Source organism: Coptis chinensis, chromosome 1, assembly GCF_015680905.1.
Source record: "Coptis chinensis isolate HL-2020 chromosome 1, ASM1568090v1, whole genome shotgun sequence".
In the NCBI taxonomy this organism is placed as follows: Eukaryota; Viridiplantae; Streptophyta; class Magnoliopsida; order Ranunculales; family Ranunculaceae; genus Coptis; species Coptis chinensis.
Window position 1 is genome coordinate 82,084,485 of NC_141456.1, and position 25,396 is coordinate 82,109,880.

At 39.0% G+C, this 25,396-nt stretch overlaps 2 long non-coding RNA genes and 1 pseudogene across 16 annotated transcripts; 1 reads left to right on the forward strand and 2 right to left on the reverse strand.

Moving 5' to 3' along the window:
• Positions 1-587: 587 nt before the first annotated feature.
• Positions 588-6,024, reverse strand: LOC147525457 (uncharacterized). Of its 15 annotated transcripts, XR_015221730.1 has the most exons (8): positions 5,705-6,019; positions 5,444-5,534; positions 3,647-3,748; positions 3,319-3,514; positions 3,176-3,229; positions 1,874-1,993; positions 1,742-1,787; positions 588-1,644 (listed from the first exon to the last, which is right to left on the reverse strand). It is a non-coding gene; the product is annotated as an uncharacterized LOC147525457 (long non-coding RNA). The 15 variants fall into 15 exon arrangements; XR_015221731.1 differs by adding an exon at positions 3,999-4,061 and having other exon boundaries at positions 588-1,993; positions 5,705-6,024; XR_015221737.1 differs by adding an exon at positions 4,436-4,490 and having other exon boundaries at positions 588-1,993; positions 5,705-6,024.
• Positions 6,025-15,657: 9,633 nt separating this feature from the next.
• Positions 15,658-20,104, reverse strand: LOC147525458 (protein LAZ1 homolog 1-like; annotated as a pseudogene).
• Positions 20,105-21,827: 1,723 nt separating this feature from the next.
• Positions 21,828-23,906, forward strand: LOC147525459 (uncharacterized). The gene is made up of 3 exons (XR_015198169.1): positions 21,828-21,971; positions 22,314-22,451; positions 23,546-23,906. It is a non-coding gene; the product is annotated as an uncharacterized LOC147525459 (long non-coding RNA).
• Positions 23,907-25,396: the final 1,490 nt, after the last annotated feature.

Consider the following 25,396-nt stretch of genomic DNA (forward strand, 5'->3'; position numbering starts at 1 on the left):
ATTTCAGCCTAACACTTCTCATCTTTTGTCTCACCGACTTAGCATCTTCCTTCATGTTCAAACAGTGACACTACAACAAAAATGACATTTAAAATCACTCTATAAGTGATGTCAAAAATATACCACATCACTTTTGAAAGTGATGTAAATGGTGGCAACATGAAAAGTAAGGGTTTTTAAAATCACTTTTTCAGTGATGACAGCAAGTGATTTGATAGGTCTTTTACATTATTTTTTTAGTGATCTGGTCAAGATGCATCACTTTAAGAAGTGATGACCCAAAGTGACGTTATTCAAATATAGATCACTTTTTAGGTGATATAATAGTTGTTAGTTTGACATCACTTTTGGAAGTGACGTGAGAATGGAACATAAACATCGCTCAAGAAGTGATGTTAAAAACCAATTAAACAACACCTAACAAGTGATCTCACATATTTTAAGTTACTATAAAAGTGATGTCATAGTAGCCAAATAAATTTAAAAGAAAAAGAATTTTTTACGTTTGCTAATAAAAATCCTAATAAAACCATTGGTTATCAAATATAGAAGAAATATACCATTATATTGTCATTAGTACTATCTAGTAAGCTTGAAACACCAAAATACTCATTTATTTAGAATGGTACATGGACAATGTTGAAATTTAATCCATACACATTGTCAAAATACAAGCTAACTAGCTTTGAAGAGGTACAAAGATATGGTATAATAAAACTAGAGCTTAACTAATCATGACGCAATATGTGCAATCATCAGGCTGCATGCTAATCTCGTAGCTATGCCTTTTACTGATATCCTTGCTTGTTCAATATAAGCTAATTAGGCACATCCCAAACTCCTTCAAAAGTCTCCAAGACATAAATACTAACACCTTTATATCTGCACACATGCCAACTACAAGACAAAAATTTTGTGTAAGCGTACGTACATGATGGTGGAATCTTATATATACAAGCCTCACCAAACATACTAATCAGATATTACAAAATCAAGAATCATTAACGACTAGTCAACCTACATTACTACAAAATCTAATTGATCAAGCAACAATCTCATCATTAAACCATTCAGCTACAACAATGACAAAAAGTAGAATATTGAGAAAGTTGAGACAACTAGATAAAGAAAAAGTCAGTTCAACTATTACGAATGGATGCCTGGAACAGATCAACACAAGGATATAGGTAGGGCAGCACAGTTCCTCACTTGATATCAACAAGTCATTTTAATTTGGTCAGACCTTTGGCTACGAAAAAGAGAGGTAATCTGTCAAAATTCATTTACAGAAGAAAACTCGTCAATCCATCCAATAGAGCTCCTACGTATTATATCATGACAACCACCCTCAAATGTATGCAAAAATAAACAAACAAAGAGAAAAGGTAATAATATATGCAAGACACGAGAACATGCACACTATAAGCAATTGGACCTAAGTCATGTACGAGCTCCCAATTTGGCATAAATCATGTTTTAAGACAAGAACTGCCTCTAATAGTAACCCAACTGAATGTACTTATTGCAGATTCCCAACAACAACCCAAGAAAGAGCATATAATGGAAAAGAACACAATAACCTGGTTTTGAGACGGTCGGATACCATGAACTTCCTGACCTTGATTCTGATTGTCCATTAGGTATCTGCATAGAAGGTAAAAGCCCAATTTCGTAGCACGTCTTATGGAAAAAAAATCAATTTCAGGAGCAAGGGGAACAAAGGAATAAGTATGAAACTCACTGCATGCTTGTCTATGGTGTATTCTCTTAGGCACGCTTCATGTAAGCTATTGTTTTGTATGGAATGAAAGCACAAGCCAAGTTTATAATCAGCCATTTGACATAAAAAAAAAAAAATATAAGAAGCACGTACCAGATTGATTTACATATCTGAAGAGTCTAAGACTCTTTCCTTTTCCCCTCCTTTATCCGGGCTTGGGACCGGCATAAAGCTAGCGAGAACTTTACAAAGGCAGAGTTAAAAAAAATTGGCCTGCAAGAAACAATCAAGAACAATCAGTATGGATATACGAATAATGATCAATTCTAGAACCTGTAAACATATCAATAACAAAGCTAACAATATATTCAATATTTCAATAACATAGATATAACACCAAGTAGTTGAATTTAAAGCATTCGCCATTCATTGAGTCCAATTCCAACTAAATATACCATCCCAAACAAATTATATATGATCTTGGAGTGCCGGGAAAAACCACTCTGTACATTATATTGCGGCTAGATTTCAACTTCAAAAGGTAGACATTAGAAAATAGTCCTAGAAATCTTTGGAGGTAGATGAGCGAAGTATTAAGATCAATTCTTTCCTTTATATTAGACTAGACTCCGGAATCCAGACCTATCAAAACTATCATTTCTCAATTTTCAAAGTGGATTTAAACCACAATACCATCTCTCTTTTGGTGTTTCGCTTTTTATAATCAAATCTCTTTCATTACTTGCCTCCTCTATATTTTGCATTAGTTGCTACAGATATGGTATGTCTTTTATAGATCATATCATTCTCTACTTCTCTTACACATCCCTGTTCGTAATATCTTACAATGTACTTCTTTATTAGCTTGGGCTATGCTCTAAAGGTGTTCTGCATTTTAAGAGCTTTTAAATTTAAGCGACACTACGACACTTTGATGCTTTTTCACTCTCTCAATTGTTTGCCATCTCACTCTGGTTACTTAGCAATTACCACACCTTGACTACATAGCTTTCAGTACAAGGTGCAAAACCTAGCAGCAAGGCATGATTCCAAAAGCAACTTTACACTAATAAACCTTATCGAGAACCCTCACCTAGTGAAACATAAGTACTAACTGCTGATGAATCTCTTAATAGATTGAGAGTTGGTTAGGAAGGACCAGCTACTGCACTACTTTGGGACCTTGACCATGGAATGCTAGATGCACTCTGGATATTAAAGCTCTTCATACCCTTAGATAATTGTTCTTAAACAAAAGAGCTTTTCTAATTTTTTGGCTGCACCAAAAAACTAGAAGGCAAGAAACCTACTTCCACCATTATTTATCAAGATTCCAATCATGCATGTGTGTCCTAGTTACTAACTCTACAACAGTACTTGAAGCAAGCTTCATTGGATCAAAATTTTATGGCAATATAACCCACATCAAAATTCTATGGCGGGGGAGAAACTTACATAGATGATGTTCCTTGGACATGGATAACTCAAGACTTGACACCGTAGAGAAAACTATATAGAGTAGAGGAGTTCAGTTGGTTAGAAACTTAAGGAAACCCAGACATTCAAACGCTTTTGCATCCATGAGAATAATATCATACCAAAGATTGTAGGGGTGAGCACTCCACCAATCACCATACATGTCCCAAGCAAAACCAAAATTTGCAATGCAGTTTGTAAGCTCTTGTGTTTCTCAGCAAGTGTACTGTTGAAGACGTATAGAGGGGAGATACTCAAGTCACCATACACTACACCAAGGCTCTGATAAGCTATAAGCAAAGTCATCTTCCAAGATTCCTTTTGGAAATACAAAATTGATTTTAAAACTCAAAATAAAATATACTTATAGTACTAGTTGTTCTACATTTCTGGCTAAGGCAACGTTTAAACTTTTATAAAATAAATTTAGACAAAGTTCTAAAGAGAAACCTTTGAAGAATTCCAACACTTGCTGGGATCAAGATTCATGGTGCAACTACCAATTAATCTTCAGAAAGACTCCAGTGTAACTAGGCACTACTATCCACATATCTATTTCAAATTTTCAAACATTCATGAAAATATGAAATAATCAAAACAAAAGAATTCTAAAACAAACACAAAAAGTATCACACCCATAACCAAATAATGTGGGTTCACACTTCATACAAACCAACTATGCTTTAGAAAAAGATGGGTATTCTATATTTTTTTAAAGGTAACTTGACAAAAAAAATTGCACTAAGACCTTATCAAAACTTTCCAAAACTAGCTAGCTAGATAGGGATCCAATACTTCTTACCTCACAAATTAATCGATATAAACTCGTAAGATTGCTCCTCTATGGTTGGGGCTAGGGTTTGATCTATAGCATAATAAAAGCATGTATCACCATTACACGTTAAACAAGTTTCCACAAAGAAGTTTAGGTAGAACTCGAAGTAAAAGCCGTGGAAATGTTGAACAGATAAACCTATGCTCACTCTTCACATATTCATCAGTTACTAGTTACTACCATCACCGTAATCATTCAAAATATACACATTCAACCATACAAATATTGCACCTGTCTCATAGGAAACTAGCCAACCCAAGCTCAATATATGAATATATAGACATGCATTAGAAAACTATTATTGGGTATGAGCAAGGTTACATGGACACGCCATATTTTGAAAAAAATCTGTGTCGGATACGTATCCACGTGTCCGTGTCGGATACATATTGCATGTAATTTACCTAGAATTTTGATATTTTGCCGTGTCTGACAATTTGTATCCGTGTCTGCTACGGCCTGTCAATGTAACCTAGGGTATGAGCAAATGGTATGAAATCTGATTTAGTGACGACACCATTTGACAACCAAAACTGGAAAATATAAAGTTATTTACTCCACCACTACATAACCACCTTAGGCAGACTAAAGCATAAGGCAGACTAAATCATAAGGTAAATCGAGAACAAACTATTCAATATGTGAAATACCACCAATGACCAATAACTTGTCTGTCCAATGATTGTTAAATGGTCAATCCGAAACACTAGTATGAAGATGTTCTAATTCTAATCTTCACAAATCACTTCTTTAAAGGTATTCTAATTCTAATGTTCTCAAATAAATAAACAAAAACAAACCAACTTGCAAATATTCCATGGCTAGCTTAAAAGATTTTAACAACCTATAAAAGTTACTATAGTACTCTTCTTTATTTTGAATCATTTATCATATAAGAAACACCACATACAAATCATTATATACATACAATATAGCGTGTTCAGATATGTAACCAAATGACAAGTTGATATAACTTTAGCTACTAACTCTCATTTTTCAATCAGAACAATATAGAGACTCATGAATCATGAATAATATAACAATCATTATATGGTAGATCAATTACCATATAACAACAAACATATTGTACCTGAAGGAACATTTTTCTCAAAAAACACTGAGTAGTACAGTCGTATCCAACTGACTATGCAGAATTTGTTGATTTACTATACATTTCTCCCTTATGCATTAATAAAGTTCTAACATTCACTTTTGATGAAATTTATTTAGAAACACGCAAAATATTGAATTTAACATACAACTACCAACTCTTATACAACAAAGATCCTAGGCACACACAGATAACTGAAATTAGTAAGTGAGCTTCCCAACAAATAAACAGGAGTTCACACAACAGAAAAAATAATAACAGTAACATCCTACAAAAAGAATTGTTGGCTGAGAAAACTAACCTAGATGGACACTTTTGTTCTCCAATTAGAGAAATCCACTAATGAACCAGAAGCGAAGAACTGAAGCCAATTTACGAAATCCATTGACGAACTGAAGAAATTAAAAGAAAGTGCATATTAAGAAGTGAAGAAATCGAATTCGAATGAGAGAGGGAAAATACAATTACACCACTTTAAATCCCTAATGCACCAAATTTCATAAATAATATACAATTATTCTGAAATTTTCAAACTTTATAAAGAAAGAGATAGACGAAGTACCTGCATGTTGTTCTTAACATCAAAACATCGTTCAAATGAGTTGCTAGCAAACAAGAAAAAGACATGAATAATAACGAAGAACATAAATAAGGGTAACACCATGGTTTCAAGGGAGTGAGAATATTTAAAGATTAAAGAAGAAAGAGAAAAGAGGGTGGGAGACGTGGTGGCTGCAAGAGGTTGAAGAAGGCTACGAAAATCCTAAAAAAAGCTTCTTCAGTGTTTGTGTTTTATGCTTTTAATTTTATTTTGGATCTTTGCCTACGGTTACTTTAAGTTGTGGATGGACTTTTCACACAAGATTTCAACGGTTATGACCGTGGACGCAGGTGGCTTAATCAAAGAAAAAGGTTGCGGAACAACGCCACAGACCAACAAATTATATATCACGGACAAGTTCCGTGGGAAAACAAGTGACAGTTCACGTCCGTGGGTACAAATTTCGGGAATCCGTGGCATAAAGTCAATTTTCTTGTAGTGGTTCCAAAATTTAAAATGAACACAGTGAAATGACGGTTTACAATTATATAAGCTAATCGCGGTTTTTTACTTTCTAAAAACCAAGCGCGCCCCCTGTTTCATTTCAATTTAACCTAATTTTTTCGATGGTCTAACTAATTAACTTAATTAAGAAGTATATTAATAATAACACTTCTGGAAGTTACATTATATAAGTGATTTTGAAAATTTGGCAAAGTCACTTTTAAAGTGATGTTTAATATATAGATATTATATCACTTTATAAGTGACACCGTGAGTGACAACACCTTTAAAGTAATGTTGAATACATAGATATTACATCACTTTATAAGTGACACGGCGAGTGACGTAAAAAAGTGTTACTACATCACTATCACGACATCACTTATTAAAATGATGTTGTACATCTCTACAACATCAACTTCTGAAATAAGTGATGTTCAAAAAAATTGTGATAATTATTACATCACATGCTGAAAAAAGTGATGTCATAGTTTTCTTATGACATCACTTTGTTGAAAGTGATGTAAAATTAGTGATATCATATGTCATATTTGTTGTAGTGTGACATGCGAAGTCTGAATCCAATCCAGTGATATCCTCAATTACCCAGGCAAATACATCCTTATTTTCTAATAAGAACTGTACCGGCTTACTCTTCCATTTATCAGGCAAACTGGACCCTACTGACGTAAACTTCTCTTCCTCTCCCATCCCCAAATTCACTATTTCAATCTCGTTGAGGGTATTCGGTCCTATCAACGACTCCACCTCGTCCTCCATAGAGGCACACTGTAATTGATATGCTTGCCTCTTCCTGGAATTTGATGCCTCTCCCTTTAGCCCTTGGACCAAACTTTTCACCGTACCCTGATGACTATTCTTAGCCGCTACTTGATCTCTGTAGACTTCATACATCCCGATTGTGGTGGGGAATCGAATCACCTGGTAGTATGTTGACGATACCACCTTCATCTCGTGGATCCAGCGCCTTCCTAGAATCGCGTTATATTGTGAGTTCGAATTCATCACCATGAATCTGGTGAATACCGTCACCCGTAATAAGAGTTCTCCCATGGGCTCCTCCATACTCCCATTGAATCCATACAAATTTGTTCGCGGACGCCTTAGCTGCCTTAGATCAATTCTCATTTCATCTAAAGCCCCTCTGAATAATAAGTCCACGACACTTTCGCAATCAATTAACACCCTCTTAACCATGTAATTGCCCATCGCTACCGTAATGACTAATGCGTCTTCGTGGGGAGAATCAATAGCTCTTAAATCCACGCTGGTGAACACGATCCTATCCCCTCCCTTCGCCGACCATGACTTTGGCCGTAGATTGCCTATTACTTCATTGACCTGCTGGATACTAGCCGGTCTCCTTGTCTTTTCTCTATGGGCGTTGTGACTCAGAACCTCCCCGCTGAAGATCACATTAATGGTTCCCAGTATCCTGCCCTAAGCCAGCACTTGCTCCTCGTTCTAGGCACCCCTTACAAACTCTATCGTCATTCCCTTCTCTACCAGCCTCTGAATCAACCATTTTAATGCATAACATTCATTAGTCTCATGATTTCGTACCTAGTGAAATGCACAATATGGCTTGTTTGGTATCTCTATCGGTGTCCTCTGCGGTCCTTCATAGCCCTGAAGATTCTTAACCAACGGCAAGATCTCACTCAGCGGCCTATTCAGTGGCGTCTGTTCCAGTTCGCAGTATCACTTTCTCTCCCTATTCTCCCTTCTGATCCCCTCCCTGCTCGTTTAAGGCCGGGACGAGTATCTGCGATACACACCATTCCCTTTCTCTGACGTCTCCATTTTTCAGTGTTCCCCATCTTTTTCTAAAGATAATACCACCTTCCCTGACCTTCTAGAATCTTTCTGCATGGTGTCCTCATACCTTATGTACTTCTCCACCCGAGGGTACAACTCATGAAAGGTCGCAATCTCATTCTTAGCCACGGACTGATGCACTCCTGTTCCCAGTCTCAGTCCTCTTTCAAACGCTATTACCGCGGTCTTCTCATATATGTTCTCCACCTTCAACGTCTCTGCTTTGAATCTGCACAGATAGTCCCTAACTGATTCTGTAGATCTTTGCCTAACGTTGAATAAAGTCGCGATGTCCACCACTCACCTCTTTTGATGTATGAAATGGTCTATGAATGCCTGTTCCAACTCCTAAAAATTATTTATGCTCCTTGACGGCAATTTGTAGTACCAATCCGATGCCCCTCCTTTAAGGCTAGCCGGGAACATCATGCACCACAGCCTGTCATACCGAGCCTCTTGCCAAAGAGGCATCTGCTGTCGGAAATGGTGAATGTGATCTGCGGGGTCTCTTTTGCCATCATATCTTTCGAATCGGGGCTGATTGAACCGTTTTGGAACCTCTGAAGCCCATATGGTGTCTGCTAACGGATTACGGTTCAAACTAACCACCACCTGACTAGCCGCTCCTCCTTGTACTTTCGCCTGCTGAAGATTTGCCTCCCGGTCATTGTTTATCATATCTTGAACTTGCTCCATCGTCAGGCCAATCACCGGATTTTCAACGAGGTCCAGCACCATCTTCATTGTCAAACTCCTCGCTCCCTTCCTCTCCTGCTTCTTCCTCCGCCATTTCTCTTTCTCTCCTAAGTGCATCATTCTCCTCTCTCAACCTCATGATCTCTTCTTGCATAAGTCATGTCTTTTCTGCTACTGACCCCGCTGCTGTCTTCTCTGCTCGATCTCCCCCTTCATCACTCACTACCTCCGCCACCGGCTCCTGCACTACTGCCTTTTTTGGTCTACCCACCCCTCTCTTCACCATTGTTGCCATCTTTAAGTTGTTTTGATCTTTCTCCATAGACGGCGCCAAATGTTGTATCACACTCTCCCTACTCTTCTCTCCTTATCTTCTAAGTCTCTCCTCTCTTTCTAATGCGGTTCCTCTCCCTTTTTCCCTTCCCATCTCTTTCTCTTTAGACCCCTTCCAGCCTTCATCTCGGACGTCCACCTGTCTTCTCATTCCTTGGTCTCCCTTCTTCCTGTCCACCTGCCACGTCCGCGGTTTAGGTTTCTACGGTAATGTTCCTCTACTCCTCGATTTCCCCTGTTATGTTGCATCCCAAACAGTTCACCGCTGACCCAGTCCAGTTAGAGGCCATTTGTTTTTGCCTCTTATAAGACCTTGAGGTCTTATAACCTCTTATAAGATGTGGCCCAGTGATTTTGGACATTTTTTTTGTTTGTTTTTTGCCTCTTATAAGAGGCTTTCTACTAAAAATGTCTTATAAAAGGCTTCAATTCTATAAGTACCAAAATTGGATCTACTTCAATTCTATAGTCTTATAACTTGAAAAATGACTCAAACACCCCCGTCCATATACCCCTAGCCTCATTTCTCTCTTCTTCCCTTTTCATTATCTTATTCTCCAAATAACCCCATTGCCCTAGCCACCACCACCACCACTTAGGCCACTACATGTTTATTAAAGTCAGACAGGCATTATGTGTTCGACTCCTGGGGAAAGCCCAATGCTTCTTTTCTGAGGTGTTATTTAGAGTTATGGCTCTTGATATTCCGAAAGGAACAAGGATGAAGTTTGTGGGGCAAAAAAGGAAATTGTTTCTTCCTTCCCTGATTTCCAAGTCATACAAGGTACAGAAAATGATATGTGTATGAACCCATTTCATAATTTTTGTTCTTATAAGTATTGACTCCTTGGTTTAATGTTGAAGACGAGAAATAGTTATGATTTTAATCCATCAGCTGAACCCATTTGGGTTGCCTACGTACCCCCTTATCGGGGGATCAAGTTGCGAAGTAGTTCTCCCCTCTCTTCTGTCTCACTCCTGGATTCTCTTCCTCTCTCTCTCCTCTCTAGACGTCATCTCCTCACTTTCCTCTAGTCGTCTCCTCACTCTCCTCTTGTTGTCTCCTCATTCCAGCTCCTCTTCTCTAAGTCTCTCCTCCTCTTCCTCCTCCTCTCTGAATGTCGTCTCCCTACTCTTCTTCTCGAGATCTCTCCTCATATTCCTCATCCTCTCTGGCTGTCGTCTCCTCTAGTCGCCGTCTCCTATGGCCGTCGTCTCCACTGTACGTCGTCTCTTCTAGACGTCGTCTCCTATGGTCGTCATCTCCTCTAGCCGTCATCTCCTCCCTTCTCTTCTCTAGATATCTCCTCCTCTTTTCCTCCTCATATCGGGACATCGTCTCCCTACTCCTCCTCCTCTTTGGCTGTCGTCTCCTCCCTCATTTTCTCTAGATCTCTCCTCCTATTTCTCATCTTTTTTGGCCGTCGTCTCCCCTGGCCGTCGTCTCCTCCCTTCTCTTCTCTAGATATCTCCTCCTCTTTTCCTCCTCATATTGGGACATCGTCTCCCTACTCCTCTTTGGCCGTCGTCTCCTCCCTCCTTTTCTCTAGATCTCTCCTCCTATTCCTCATCTTCTTTGGCCGTCGTCTTCTCTGGCTGTCGTATCCTCTGGCTGTTGTCTCCACTATACGTCGTCTCCTCTGGCCATCGTCTCCTCCCTTCTCTTCTTTAGGTATCTCCTCCTCTCTTCCTCGTCATCTCGGGATATCGTCTCCCTACTCCTCCTCATCTCTGGCCGTCGTCTCCTCCCTCATCTTCTCTAGATCTCTCCTCCTATTCCTTCTCCTATCTGGCCGTCGTCTCCCTTCTCCTCTTCTCTAGATCTCTCCTCCTATTCTTTATCATTTCTAGCCGTCGTCTCCCTACTCGTCTTCTCTAGATCTCTCCTCTTATTCCTCCTCATCTCTGGCCGTAGTCTCCCTTCTCCTCTTCCCTAGATCTCCCATCCTCTTCCTCCTCCTCTCTGGCCGTTGTCTCCCTTCTCCTCTTCTCTAGATCTCCCATCCTTTTCCTCCTCCTCTCTGGCCGTCGTCTCCCTTCTCTAGATCTCTCCTCCTATTCCTCCTCCTCTGTGGCCGTCGTCTCCCTTCTCTAGATCTCTCCTCCTCTCTAGCCGTCATCTCCTCTTCTCTAGATCTCCCCTCCTATTCCGCCTCCACTCTGGCCGTTGTTTCCACCTACCTTGGTTGTCTCCTCACTTTTCCTCCCTTAGACCTCACTCTTTTTCTCTCTCCTCCTCTTTTTTCTTTTCTCTCCTCCCTCTTCTCTTTTTTTTCTCCTCCTTCTTTTTTCTCTCTCCCTAGGTTTACTGCCCACTTATATCAAATGGTCTTGGGCCAATCTCTTGGACCAATCTCTTGGACCAATATATACCCATCTATGAATATGACTACGACAAATGCCCCCTCTTGGGTATGAGGATTTCAATAAATCTGCGGAGCCAAGAAGTCCTCGACCTTCCTTATCTGCCAAATCCTCAGTCTATCAAATGTCTTTATCTCAAATTCCACGGCCTTTGCTCTTATACATAGTTAATTTGCCACCATATTATTTTCATAGAACTCACTACCATGTCCACGGAATATCTCACCCAGCCACTATCTCTCTTTTATTGAACTCACTTTTATGTCCGCAGAGTGTCTCACCTCTTCCCCCATCTCTCTTTCATAGAACTCACTACCATATCCGCGGAGTGTCTCCCCTCCAGTCGGTAACTCTCCTTCACATAACTCACTACCATGGCCGCGGAGTATCTCACCCCCGCCACCCTCTCTCTTTCATAGAACTCACTTCCATGTCCGCAGAGTGTCTCACCTCTGCCCCCATCTATCTTTCGTAGAATTCACTACCATGTCCGCGGAATGTCTCCCCTCAAGTCGGCAACTCTCCTTTACATAACTCAGTACCGTGTCCGCGGAGTGTCTTACCCCCGCCACTCTCTCTTTTCATAGAATTCACTTCCATGTCCGCGGGGTGTCTCACCCCAGCCACCATCTCTCTTTCATAGACCTCACTGCCATGTCCGCGGAGTGTCTCCCCCAACCATTATCTCTCTTTCATAGAACTCGCTATCCTGTCCACAGAGTTTCTCACCTCCTCCCCCATTTCTATTTCATAGAACTCACTACCATGTTTGCGGAGTGTCTCCCCCAGTCGGCAACTAACTATCCTTCACATAAACTACCATGTCCGCAGAGTGTCTCACCCCCACCACCAACTCTTTTTTATAGAACTCACTTTCATGTCCGCGGAGTGTCTCACCCCAGCCACTATCTCTCTTTCATATACCTCACTACCATGTCGCGGAGTGTCTCACCTCTGCCTCCATCTCTCTTTCATAGAACTCACTTCTATGTCCACGGAGTGTATCACCCCCACCCTCTCTCCTTCATAGAACTCAGTACCATGTCCGCAGAGTGTCTCACCTCCACCACCATCTCTCTTTCATAGAACTCACTACTATGTCCACGGAGTGTCTCACTACCGCCAATATCTCTCTTTCATGTCCGCGGAGTGTATCACCTCCGCCACCATACCATTTTCATGGAACTCACTACCATGTCCGCAGAGTGTTTCACCCCAGCCACTATCTCTCTTTCCAAGAACTCACTTCCATGTCCGCAGAGTGTCTTACCTCAGCCACCATCTCTCTTTCATAGACCTCACTACCATGTCCGCGGAGTGTCTCCCCAAGCCACTATCTCTCTTTCATATAACTCACTTCCATGTCCACAGAGTGTCCCACCTCTGCCCCCATCTATCTTTCATCAAACTCACTACCATGTCTGCGGAGTGTCTCCACCCAGTCGGCAACTCTCCTTCATATAACTTACTACCATGTCCGCGGAGTGTCTCACCCCTGCCACCCTCTCTCTTTCATAGAAGTCACTTCCATGTTCGCGGAGTGTATTACCCCAGCCACCCTCTCTTCTTCATAAAACTCAGTACCATGTCCGTGGAGTGTCTCACCTCCGCCACCAAATACTCTTTCATAGAACTCACTACCATGTCCACGGAGTGTCTCACTACCGCTTGATATCTCTCTTTCCACAGGGAACTTCGGCTTTTTATGTTGAAGTGTCTCACCTCCGCCACCATATGATTTTCATAGAACTCACTACCATGTCCACGGAATGTTTCACCCCAGCCACTATCTCTCTTTCCTAGAACTCACTTCCATGTCCGCGGAGTATCTCACATCAGCCACCATCTCTCTTTTATAGACCTTGCTACCATGTCCGCGGAGTGTCTCACCCCAGCCACCATCTTTTCTTCGTAGAACTCACTACTATGTCCGCAGGAGGTCTCACCCCTTCATTTCTCTTAGAACTCAGCATTGTATATGCGAAGGGTCTCATCCCCCCACCCATTTTTGGATGGCGAGGCACATCGGGGGACGGCTCGGCCCTGCCCCAAGTTTGGTCGGACCACGAGGGTCCACGGAGGGCTCATCCCCCCTGCACTCATTCGGATAGTGCGAAGCATATCCAGGGACAGCTCAACCTGCCCCCAAGTTTGATTCGGACATGAGGGTCCACGGAGGGCTCATCCCCCCCGCACTCATTCAGATAGTACGAAGCATATCCAGGGATAGCTCAGCATGCCCCCAAGTTCTATTCGGGCACGAGGGTCCGTGGAAGGCTCTTCCCCTCTGCACTCATTCGGATAGTGCGAGGCATATTCAGAGACAACTCATCCTGTCCCCACAGACGGCGCCATGTGTATGAACCCATTTCATACTTTTTGTTCTTATAAGTATTTACTCATGATTTTAATCTATCAGCTGAACCCATTTGGGTTGCCTACGTACCCCATTATCGGGGGATCAACCTGCGTCATAGTTCTCCCCTCTCTCCTCTTTCTTCTATCTCACTCTTGGATTCTCTTCCTCTCTGGACGTCATCTCCTTACTTTCCTCTAGTCGTCTCCTCACTCTCCTCTTGTTGTCTACTCATTCCAGCTCCTCTTCTCTAAGTCTTTCCTCCTCTTCCTCCTCCTCTCTGAATGTCGTCTCCCTACTCTTCTTCTCGAGATCTCTCCTCATATTCCTCATCCTCTCTGGCTGTCGTCTTCTCTAGTCGCCGTCTCCTATGGCCGTCGTCTCCACTGTACGTCGTCTCCTTTAGCTGTCGTCTCCTCCCTTCTCTTATCTAGATATCTCCTCCTTTTTTCCTCCTCATATTGGGATATCGTCTCCCCACTCCTCCTCCTCTTTGGCCGTCCTCACCTCCCTCCTTTTCTCTAGATCTCTCCTCCTATTTCTCATCTTTTTTGGCCGTCGTCTCCTCCGGCCGTCGACTCCTCCTTCTCTTCTCTAGATATCTCCTCCTTTTTTCCTCCTCATATCGGGACATTGTCTCCCTACTCCTCCTCCTCTTTGGCCGTCGTCTCCTCCCTCCTTTTCTCTAAATCTCTCCTCCTATTCCTCATCTTCTTTGGTCGTCGTCTCCTCTAGCTGTCGTATCCTCTGGCCGTTGTCTCCACTGTACGTCGTCTCCTCTGGCTATCGTCTCCTCCCTTCTTTTCTCTAGATATCTCTTCCTCTCTTCCTCATCATCTCGGGACATCGTCTCCATACTCCTCCTCCTCTCTGGCCGTCGTCTCCTTCCTCATCTTCTCTAGATCTCTCATCCTATTCCTCCTCCTATCTGGCCGTCGTCTCCCTTCTCCTCTTCTCTAGATCTTTCCTCCTATTCCTTATCATTTCTGGTCGTCGTCTCTCTACTCCTCTTCTCTGGATCTCTCCTCCTATTCTTCATCCTCTCTGGCCGTTGTCTCCCTTCTCCTCTTCCCTAGATCTCTCATCCTCTTCCTCCTCTCTGGCCATTGTCTCCCTTCTCCTCTTCTCTAGATCTCCCATCCTCTTCCTCCTCCTCTCTGGCCGTTATCTCCCTTCTCCTCTTCTCTAGATCTCTCCTACTATTCCTCTTCCTCTGTGGCCGTCGTCTCCTTTCTCTAGATCTCTCCTCCTATTCCTCCTCCTCTCTAGCCGCCGTCTCCTTTTCTCTAGATCTCTCCTCCTATTCCGCCTCCACTCTGGCCGTTGTCTCCTCACTCTTCCTCCCTTAGACCTCACTCTTTTTCTCTCTCCTCCTCTTTTTTCTTCTCTTCTTTCTCTTCTCTCTTTTTTCTCTCTCCCTAGGTTTATTGCCCACTTATATCAAATGGTCTTGGGCCTATATCTTGGCCCAATATATACCCATCTATGAATATGACTACTACAATATGGATTATAATACGGTACAAAAAATGACTACATGTTGGAATTGTGTTAACCATGATCGAACTGAAATTTACCTGTCTTTGTTAGTAAAAAGAACGAATCTATCTAAGACACAGAATCAACTGAACATCTTCTCTATAGTTTCTTCAATATAAACTACAAGGTTACGCTAGCATTCAGTAAAAATTTGCCTGTAATTCTATGAATCCCATCTCTAAAAGTATACACGTATTCTCATAACTCGTGTAAATCTACTGTAACACAAAATTTTATCTAATGTACATCACCTTCAACTTTTGGTTAACTACGAAACTAAGCTAATGCTGAAAAATTAAGAAAATAAAATCAAAGTATCTGTTGGGACGAGTTTGTGTATTCACCGACTCTGCTTTGATCATATTTGACCTACAACTGTACACTCGGAGGCTATTCTGTATGTTTTCTAGCAAAAATATGTTCCAATTCACCGTTATTCATCTACGGACTTCCTTACCCCTGAACAGAATAGTCTTGTCAGAAACTCTATTAAGAATATTAGGAAATTCTCGCCAAAACTTTGTATTGAGGAAAAGAAACCCACTAAACGAAGATGTTGAAGACTTCATAACTGACTCCAAGGCCAGATCCTCAAAATATAACAACCTGCAACTGATTTTTATGATGGATGCCCACGAGAATTATCTCGATCTCTGATCTCAAAAATTGGTGATATAGACGGGTTATAATGTCTCTTTGCACTAGCCAAACCACTGTCACTAGCACTTCCTTCGACAAGACAATCACGCGTTTCTGTGAATTCCTCTGACCACGAGTTCAAGGGAATAAAAGAACTGTCATCTTTAGATTTTCTCCTACGCGCCTCATGCTGCTTCACATTTTCAGATATCTGATGAAAAGTTTTGTTTATCTTTGGGATTCCTCGTTCTACGTGAAACTGTTTATTTCATGTCGTCAACCATCTAGTAACAGACAAAACCGAGAATAATCAGAATGTTAGAGGTAAGAAATATTCAAATCTTCAAGAACTAAAAAATATAAATGACAAAAACAAAAGTTACGCACAATTTCTCCACTTCCCATGACCACATCACGGACACTGGGAAATTTAATCGCTTCTCTCTCGCATCATGTTGGGCAAGATGCACCCTGGTAGACCTTGCACTATCTTGAACCTCATCTGGATCTGGAGGTGTTCCTAGTGCAGCATAATCATCCAAGACAGCAACATTACGTACACATCTTTCCCCACGTACATAAGGTTTGGCTGGTATTAACCATGGAAAGACATGAAGATGGACAACAGCAGCAACACCCATCTGTTTCACAGAATCACAAAGAGATCCTCAAAACGTAAGATGACTAGCTTACATTAACGAACAAAATAGAAGGAAAGATTCAGTTCTAACTTACACATTTATGTAACACATGATAGAAATGCTAAATGTTCTAGGATAACAATAACAACATCAGGAAAGGAAAAAAAATCACACTGCAAGTTTTGTCCGGATTAAAATATTATGATTTGCATTTATGTATTACAATCTATCTGATGTATTCTTGAAACACACTCGAAGTCAAATTTAGCAAAACATATAAGTTAGCCCCTTGTTTCCAAACTTACATTGACATGCCTATAATGTTGGGATATTTGGCATTTACAAAGCCAATGAACATTTATTGTTTATACATGATGATGTTTAATTAAATACACGAATCTTATTATTATGTATATGGGTAAACTAATATCATATGATAAAACCATAAATTCCATAGGTAATAGAATTAGAACAATCAAGCATATGAAGAGTCATATGCGAGAGATTTGATTGTATCTATTTACCTAGAATGCTCACAGTTAGGGGTGAAGTCGGACGCTTCATTTATAAGACTGTAATATACATAATTGTTATATGATAGGATGATGATATCTCAATCATTTGAGTATGACTCTAAGTTTGTATATTGGTGTAGTCACATGACTGACACTGAGAGGATCAAAGTGAGAACACACTATAAATTCGTTGTTAAGGTTAGTGTGCAAATCTCACTCTACCAATTAATCCCTAGACTTGAGGAATTGTAAAAATTCATTGTGTCTCAAATTTATTACTTTGAGATGTTAAAAAGTAATGTCTATTCATAGACTAGACTTGACATTTTGGGTAATGAATGTAGAACGTCTTGAATCACAAATTCTAATAAATGATTCACCACTCTACGGAGTTATGTATTAGGAAATTGTGACATAACTAATTGAGCTCAAACCCGGCCGATATAAGAAATAGTTTATTAATGCTCAATTGATGTTAAATGCCAAATTGGGTCAATTAGACATGGGTGTGACAGTGAAGAACAAATTCCCAATGGTCTAATTGTGAATACATGTAAGGTGGAGGGACTTAGATATAATTAATGGTAGGAAAGGACTTTCTTGAAAGTTCCAAAGGCCTTATTGTAAATATGAATTTGTTAATGGGCACTTTCCATATTAAAGAGATATATATTAAAATTGTTTTAATATATCAAGTACAAGTACTTGTATGAAAAAGACTTGTCTTCTTAAGATAAGACTTGGAATCCTAAGTGGATCCCATTACACACACTTACGTATTCTCAAAGTTTCTCTATAAGAGAATAACGTTTTGGAAAAAGGAACCATTAGTCTTTCCAGAAAAAGTACAACTAAAAGGAGGAGAAAAATAAAAGTGTTTTGTGGTGTGTTGTGTGGTGAATACTACTAGAAGGCTGAAGACTACGTGATTTGGATTCAGCTTTGGAAAATTTCTATTTACTGTCAATCTCCAATTTCGACAACTTTGAAGGTATTTTTCTTTTAATTATTTTTTTGATCAATACTAATTAGCATGTTAAAGATGTAGAATTAAAGTAATCCAACATATAAATCCATGAAAAATTTAGAATCTTAATCACTCCATATGTCGCTTAAGCCATTACAAAATTTCCTTTTTAATTATTTTCCCCACAACCATACAAATTCCACATGTGAGTAAAATCATCATGTGTTTTAACACATAAGGACTTCTCTCTTTTCATTCTCTTACTCTTAGATTTTAATTATCCTATACAATCGTCATGACACTCAAAGGGTGTAACTTGTAAGCTGTTTGTCAGAAAATTGATGAACCAAACCTCAATGCAGATGATGTAGTCTTGAATGCGTGTTTTCAACTCTTGCGCCAAAGACCCTTAAAATGCTCCCATCGAGAAGAGAAATGCAATAATTACGCCTTGCCGCCATGTTAGGAATACAATTGATTTGAATGTAAGAAATTTAGCCAAAGGCTTGATAGGCTCCAGCTTCTCTTTGATGACAGAATAAAACTGTACAAGGAAATATAGAGCTCATGTTTGACTGAAATTCAGAAGTACTGCCAGATAAAGATACCTGCATGCAATTTAACGTAGTTATCACAAACATGCATAGTGTACAAAACTTAATACAACCCGTTAAGCCGATTGGCACAACAGAAAGCAGGTGGAGCATTTTGATTAATCTTGGTGAAGGGCGGATTAAGGTATCGTCATTCCCTGGTATAATCTCTCTTCAGAGTCATGTAATGCAAACCAGTCACACTTCTGTGGTTTGGGTGTGTTTGGAAGAGCAAAGTTCTAATTCAAATTGTACCGTATTTTATGTGAATTTAGCAACCACATTTCCCAAAAACCCAGAGTTTTCCTTCTATTTGGACCAATAAACCTTTGCTTTACCAAGTGCACCCACCAGAGAAAAAAACATGTTCCTCTGTTTATTTAGGTGTGAACAATGAGTGTTCATAGCTTATGTTGAGATATGAATAATGATTATTCATACTCTAAATAGATATGAATAATGATTGTTCATATCTATTTGGGGTATGAACAATCATTGTTCATATCGCAACATAAGCTATGAACACTCATTGCTCTTACTGATCATACATTATGTGATGTATGAACAATATGAGCACTTATTGGAGTATGAACAATTATTGTTCATACCTATTTGGGATATGAACAATCACTGTTCATACCTTAACATGAGCTATGAACACTCATTGTTCATACCTATTTGGGGTATGAACAATCACTGTTCACACCTCAACGTAATGTATGATCAGTAAGAACACCTATTGGAGTATGGACAATCATTGTTCATACTTATTTGGGATATGAACAATCATTGTTCATACTAGCATGAGCTGTGAACAATCATTGTTCATACATATTTGAGGTATGAACAATTAATGTTCATACCTCAACATAATGTATGATCAGTAAGAACACATATTGGAGTATGAACAATCATTGTTCATACCTCAACATATTGCATGAGGTACGTTAACCTATTTGGGTATGAACAATCAATGTTCATACATCAACATAAGGTATGAACACTTATTGTTCATAGCAAAACAATTGAAAGGGTAAAATCGGAAAATATTTATTTTAAATCCGGGCTATTTGTCGTTAGGAGTTATTTTCACTCGAAAATTGGTTTTCCCGATTATTTACACTCGAAAATTGTCCTTGAGAGTGATTAAAAAAAACACTAGTTCTGTGAGTGATTTTCACTCGCAAATAGGTATTGGGACCAATTTCTTGGTGATGGATAACATCTATTTCTTACTAACCGCCCAACTACTGACCCGTACTACTGACCCTACTAACCAGCCACCGGCGTCATCTCTGACGTCCGGTGGCTGGATATGTTGTCCAATCTCTCTCTAGGACCTCTCAAGAGCACACACAGAAGACAACACAGCTTGGACTTGGCTGAACTTGGTGGATTTGGATCTAGCCGACAGCCTGTTGAGATTATCATCCATAAGGTATTATCTGCTACAATTATTCATTAATCATTGTTCATTAGTATAGAGGATAGGTTGACCCTCTTGATCCGTGGAAGTCCTTCTGAGCTTGGGTTGGGAAGAAGCATGGATCCATTATTGTGGTTGTTCCGGTGTTTTGAACTGAGCTAAGATTGGATTTGGGGTGAGAACTAGTAAAGTTTGGGACTGGATTCAAAATTGTGTTTGGTTGGACACAAGGGAGGCGATAGCAAATAAGGGTTGTGTTTCTAACAACTATGCGCTATGGGCAGATTAGTAGATCGATTGGGATTGTAACCGGTCTTCTTGGCTGATGAATTTTGTTATGATAGTTGTTTATGGGTTTTTGACGAGAGGAGCTGGTAACAGATCCTTGGATTAGAAATTCCATTGCCTGGCGATGGGGATGACAAAGCCATAGGCGCTGGAGCTTGCAGGCGGGTAGACATGGTGGAGTTCAGGTCACCCAGATCCATCCTCTTATCTTGGGCCTGAATCCTGTTGGGCTGGTAGACATGAAGGCTTGGTTTCTGTTTAGTCTTTGGGCTTGGCTAGGTTGGTTGTTCATGGGCATGTTTCTAGTGCAGGAAAATAGCACTTGTACGGTCCAATTTGGGCATCCTCTAGATAAAGATTTATAAGCCCATGTAAAAGAGGATGCTAGTGGACTTGTCTATGTAAGAAGTTCTTGTTTTTAATACAAGTGATGGTCTGCCTAACCCTAGTTTATTTGAAAAAAAAAAAAAAAAAAAAAAAAAAAAAAATCTTGGTGATGTCATAGGCATTTAACAATACAATCATAATTTTTTTTTTATTTAATTTTTAATTTTTTAATTTTTTTCCAATTATTATTACAATCGATCATAATTCCTTTATAGGGTGTGAAGTGTGTAACTATAGCAATAGGAATTGGTTTAAAACTCCGTTCTTAATTATGATTGTACTACTTTTTTATGAGTTCGTTCATTTCATAACATTGTGTACATTTAAGGTTTGGCATACAAAGAAGGAAGACATTAGTATGATAATCATGATGCGGAAGACCATAAGATCCCGGGCGTATGCCCGGGTCCAAAATCTAGTTTGTAACTATATTTGTTTTTTATTTATTGGCAAGCTTGTTTTAAATGAGATCAATAACTCTTTGATACTGGCGGGGTTTGAGCCCTAGACCTCTGGTATCACCATCTAAAGGTTTTATCGATTTTGCTAGTCGGCACTTGCATAAATTTTAGACTATATATATACCTATAGTGTGCTTTTGGTATGTTTTCACAAGTCAAGGTCTAGCAAGTCTATCTGCTTTTTGGAAAGGTGCCCACTGAACAATCATTATTCATACTCCTATTGGACTATGAACAATGATTGTTCAGTGGACGCGTACTATTTTAGTTCACATTAGCATATTTAAGTTTACATCAACAAATTTATGTTTAAGTTGGAGCAAGTTGTGAGTAATCCTCAAACTAATCATACGCTAAATCAATATTTGATTATTTGTTGAGCATACCACTCTAATTGCATGTTTTCTATATTACAGAGACAACAAAGATCAACTTCACACTACACCAGATTTTAAAAAAAAGACAAAGCTACCGACGCTTTTGTTTTGTCCTTTTGTGAGCACGCCCACCACGTGTCGTTGAACTCCCCCTAAGCGTCAGATCACATTATACAACCCATAGAAAAAGGGTCCCAAAAAAAAACTTGTTTCGTTCTCTCTCACCAAAATAATATTTGATCGATCCTCAAAATCACTGCTCTCAAAATCACTCTCAAAATCTTCATAATATTTGATCGATCCTCTCAAATCACTCTCTTCAGCAAATCTACAATCTCTTTATCAAATCTACAATCTCTTCAGGTAATTTCAATTGTTTCTTTATCAAATCTACAATCTCTTTATCAAATCTAAGCGATTTCGTTTAGATTTTAACATTTTTTAATCCGTCAATGATTAATTCATATAATCTTTAAACATGTAATCAGATTCGAAATTAGTTAAACAGAGTAGTATTGTAATCAGGTTCGAAATTAGTGATTCATTGATTTGTCAGCTGGTTTTGCGTTTGGTAATGAAACCTAGAAATCTCTGAATCAACATTGTGATGATATTGCTGAGTATTATTTGTTTCAGTTTTCATGCCATACTCAGTTTTCACTTTTAATAGTTACTTAAATTGAAATTGATATTCTTCTATTTCAGATAGCAGCAATCTCTGAATCAACTGAAGAGCCTATTAGTGGCCCTGAAGCATCATTTGTTTAAGATCTACTTCCGAGATACTGAAAACATACAAACTATTTTGTATATAGACTGCAGCAGGAACTGGAGCGTTTCTAGGTACGTATCAATTTAACTTCTTGTCACATTCAGATCGAGTTTTACGTGTTTTACATTCATCTTAAGGATCAGTGCAGATATCTGTTCTTCTCCGTGTGTGGTAAAAGTTTAAGTTTAAGGACGTGCTACAAAAATTATGCACCAGTCACAATAATGCCAGTATCAGCGACTTTGGCATCTAATAGAGTGTAGTTGTGCTAGACTGCCTATAGTTTGTTGGTCTCCTTGATGTCCTGTTCAGCATTTACAGAGAAACTATAACTACTTATGTGTTTTAACAGTAGAGTATATGTGTTTTAAGACATATGTTCGGATGATTTATCGTAATAAATAGTACCCCTTCTTTACTTTGTTATTGCTATGCTTCTTTACAATTGCATATATGTTTCTAGACTTGTAGTTAGGCATTCTCTATTCGTTACCAATATTGATAAGCTGGTAGGGGTTCTTTGAAAGCGAAAAAAGAAATTGTGTATCTCCATATATAGGCCTTGAACCCCTACGAAAAATTACGGTCCTTGTAGGCACTGTAGCTAGGTCGTTGGCCAGGCCAAGTTCATTGTATTTTCCCTGAAGTACCAATTCTAAAGAACAAGCCACCATGTTCTTAGGTATTGTGTCTCTTAAAAGTTTTCCCAAAGTTCCAACTCAATAGAGACCAATTCTAAAGAACAAGTCCAACATATTTCACCCTATATGTGCTTAGAACTGAACTACAACCCAACATACAATCCCTATCCATTCCTTGATTTGAAAGACCACTCTTTTAAACTCTTGAGCTAAGCTTTTCTCAATATCCCATATATCCTGAACCTCCAGTCGCCCTGTGGATTCAGGTCCATAACTTCAAGGGATCACCTCTATAACCTAACAAAGGAAAAACAAGATCAGCACTGAGTTTACTTTGTTAAACATCTTTAGGCTAAAGAAATAGATAAGACCCTACCAATGATTTTAATTTGTTTTCTTTCTTCTGATGAGACTCAGTCAATTTAAAGACGTAGATTCATTCATTCATGTTCATGATTACATGTTCCACCAAATGTGACATGTTAACAACTTCGTTAATCTACTGATTTTTCGTTACTATATAGGCTGATTTGTTGGTGAATGTTATACCGTCCAAAGTTGAAAGTAACAAAGTTCCTTTGAAGTTAACGGTGGAAGAGTGTTACCAAAACTTAATTACACCAACTACACCAGTTTGAATGACTCTGTACTACAAAGCTTGAAGCGGACTCGTTATTTTTTACAAAGAAGAGTTGATGGCTACCTACATACACAAGCACTTCTATAAGAAAATGTGTCTCTTTAATGATGAATGATCAGTTATGTATGTAGGCATTGTCTTTTGTTATTAGAACTATAAACTATGTGTTTCTCCACTTAACACTTTTGTTCTTTTCTTAGAACGTAAAGAAATTACGATGTACTACTTCACGTCTATGTTACCAAAGGATCTTGGCGGATTCGAACTGCCATTTTCTGGAAATCATCTTCCAGGTGCTTTACCCTTTAAGCTAAAGACCCATTGGTGCGTTTTTTTTTACTAATTAACTAACAGTGAAATAAATTCTCAAAGACTGTACATTTTGAGAAGTATAACTCTTCCAGTTAAGTACTTAGTTCATTGACATACTTAATAAGAAACCATAGCTGATTTGTAACCTTTCAAAGAAGATCTGGAGCTTTGCATTAAGATATGATTATAGGAATTAGGCAGTGAATCACGAGATTAACAAGCATTCAAAATTTGGGATAGTGAAGTGAAACAATATAAACACAAGAAAAAAGGAATAAAAGAAGAACAAAACATTTCAGATCCTAGTGAACGGAAACAAGGAATCAAAAGTTGCTGCACATGGTAATAATTAATACCAGAAGTTGCTACGCATGGTTACGATCCCTACCCATGTTTGAACTTATCAAGGCCTACTCTCATAAGCCTAATTCAATTGAAATAACATTTTTACAAAAAAAGAGAATGTTGTTAGATCGAATTAACTAGCCTTAGAGAGAACACTACACTAACTAAAGTAGATATGAATAATGGAGAGAATGAGAGAGAGAAATCTTATTGTGCATGAATATGGGAGGAGCTTACCTTTTTATATAACATAAAACTAGGGTGAAAACCTTGATTCCGGATTTTATTAGCCTAAAACCCATTGACTTTTTGAATTACGGCTAAGCCCACCCGCGTTTTTTTAGTTGTTAATTAAAAGCATCATACACATTGAATTGCGGTATAAAGTCATTTACCTAATTGGGTAATCTCATTTAGTTTCTTATAATACCAAATTTACCCATTTCTTCCATCTCTACCTTCTCGATCTTCAACTCACAACTCCTAGTCCCTACTTCTTTCGAACCCCATTAATAGCGTCTTCTTTTTTGTACTCTCTCTCTCTCTCTCAAATTTTCTATTTCCTCTCTCATTTCTCAAATTGTTTTTTTATTTGACTTCAAGTTTCTCAATTTCGAATCTCATTTAAAGAATTTATTTGATAAAAGGTGTAATAAAGTTTAGATCTTATTAGGTCGTGTGAAAGCTTATATTATAAGTATGATGATTATCTTATTAACAAGAAATAGAAAGTGAAAATTTTGGTTTTGGTTTTAGGTATTATGTTACAAGATTTTGGAATTTATTTTGAATGTGGAATTTATTTTCTAGCTTTCCAGTGGTAGATTAGAATTGATGTATAAATTTTTGGGTGAACTAGTATTACCCCCCCACTAGATGAGCCAATTAGGATTCCACCCCAAAAAATACACACAAAAAATAATACTAGTTAACCACAAAAAAGAATCCTAGTATTACTCCCACTAGATGGGAGCCAATTTTTGTGTGTATTTAGGGGGGAGACCCTAATTTCTCATCTAGTGGGGAAATCCTAATTGGCTCATCTAGTAGGGGGGGTAATACTAGTTAACCCTAAATT